Source organism: Octopus bimaculoides, chromosome 5, assembly GCF_001194135.2.
Source record: "Octopus bimaculoides isolate UCB-OBI-ISO-001 chromosome 5, ASM119413v2, whole genome shotgun sequence".
Taxonomy (NCBI): Eukaryota; Metazoa; Mollusca; class Cephalopoda; order Octopoda; family Octopodidae; genus Octopus; species Octopus bimaculoides.
The window spans coordinates 61,382,480-61,384,879 of record NC_068985.1 but is presented as its reverse complement, the minus strand read 5'-3'; positions in this window follow the sequence as shown (position 1 = coordinate 61,384,879).

Sequence of the window (2,400 nt, the reverse complement as noted above, 5' to 3'; positions counted from 1 at the left end):
TTAATATTTATTACTTTGTACTTTTTTGATTTTTATTATGGGTCTTTTTAGTGTATTTCCTTATTGTATTTTTCTATATGTGATTGTGGATTTTCATGGATGAATTCAATAATTGTGGTTTTTTTCTCTAAATTATATATTTATATATTATATATTGTGAAATTTAATTTCATTTTAATTTTGATAAATTGAATTGAATTTTTCCCTGTAAATTTGGATTTTTATCCCTAATATTATTATTATTATTATTATTATTATTATTATATATATATATGATGGGTTTTTTTCAGTTTCTGTCTACCAGATTCACTCACAAGGCTTTGGTCAGCCTGAGGTTATAGTTGAAGATACTCTTTAAAGTATAGAGTTGAATTTTGTGTAGCCGCCAGTTGGCAACTTCCCCCCACCCGCCCATTTTGTAGTGGGGTATTGCTCATTTTTCTGGGCTCTTTTCAAAGATATACCCTATTCAAAATTTGCATTAGTTTTTGTATGAAAAAAGGAAAGGAGGTGGGGGCTGTTTGCAGTTTGTAGAGAAAATATTAAATGTGCCTGAAAAAAACATGGTCTTTCCCACCCAACTAAAAGACATAAAGAACTATGAAAGAAGGCAAATAAGTACCAGGAGTGGGGGAAAGAAGAGAGAACTAACAGTCGATTGTTCTAGAACTCCCAGAAAAAAAATGTAAACACCTGAAAGACTTTTCCTCTATTCATTACTAAATGTCTTTCCCCTCTTCTGCATTGTTAAAAGTAAAGATGCTAGAAAAGTTTGATCGTATTTCCGTCCAGTTGTCATTGTAAATGACTGAGGCTTTCCTTTCTCTGTCTCTTTCACTTCACTCCTTTTTCCTACAGTTAAAAGAGTGAAGGTGCATGGCTCAGTGGTTAGGGGTATTTGGCCCACAATTGTAAAGTCATGAGTATGATTCCTTGCGGTGCGCTGTGTTTTTGAGCAAGATACTCTGCTTCACCTTGCTGCATTCATTCAGCTGGCAAAAATGAGTTGTAATTACAATTCAAAGGGGCCAGCCTTGTCACATTCTGTGTGAGGCTGAATCTCCCAGAGAACTACTTTATGGTATGCATGTCTGTTAAGTACTCAGCCACTTGAGCATTAATTCTATGAGCAGACTGTTTGAGCAGGAACATTGTCATCTTAACCGACAGAGTGCCATTTTTTAAGTGAAAGAAAAGGAAATGTTCTATATCATATGGCAAAAATGTCATGTGTTTAGTATAAGCAGTGAAAGCTAAGACGAAATAATTGCTATTCCATCATGTATTCACCCTCGACTCACACCCAGTTTGATAACAGTCTGCACATCGGTGTTTATCTAGGGGTTAGGCCTCCAGGTCTGTGAGAACCACAAATAATGCTGTTAGGACCAGATTAACACCCATAGTGACCTTAATGACTAAAAAGATTTTCATCCCCCCCCCCCATATAAGATCTTTTTTGTTTTCTTCCAACCACTTGAAGGTTTATCTTGCTTCAGTCCACTCAGCTGGCCAAAATTAGTGGTAGGTGTAATTCAAAGGGGCCAACCTTGTCGTTTTCTGTGTGAAGCTGAATCTCCCCGAGAACTACGTTAATGATATGCATGTCTGTGGAGTACTCAGCCACTTGTAAGTTACTTTTATCCTCATGTGGTAATGAAAAGTGAAAGTGACATCCAGTATTTGCTGTGTTTATGTTTCTATGTATCAACTTTTCTTTGGATCTATGTATCTACTGTCTCTTTCTCTCTTACTTCCTCTCTGAAACATTTAAAAACACAAAACAAACACTGTCACCATTCACTGTCTCTTTCACTCTCTCTCTTTCTCTCTCACTAACTCTTTTTTCTCTCTTACTTCCTCCTCTCTCTCGCTTTGCCACTCACTTCTTTGAAGTAAGTCTGACACACACCACAGGTAATTACAAAAAGAACAAGTTGGCATATTGATATTATTGATAATCACAATAATCCTTTTTCCTATAGGTACAAGCCTGAAATTTTGGTGGAGGAGTTAAGCCACTAACATCGGCCCCAGTACTCAACTGGTACTTAATTTATCAACCCTGAAAGGATGAAAGGCAAAGTCAACCTCAGCGGAATTTGAACTCAGAATGTAGCAGCAGACGAAATACCACTAAGCATTTGGTCTGGCATACTAACAATTCTGCTAGCTAGCTGCCTTTTTATAATAATAATAATAATAATAATAATAATAATAATAATAATGATAATAATAATGATAATAATAGACAATATAAGGAGTGCCATGCGATTGCAATAGATATTTTATTGGTTGAACGATATTTTGACAGATAGCCTGTTTTTGTCAAGTTCAAAATGAAAAGTGATAAAAATTCAAAATTATACAAATTGAAATCCAAAATACGAATGAGAGCAA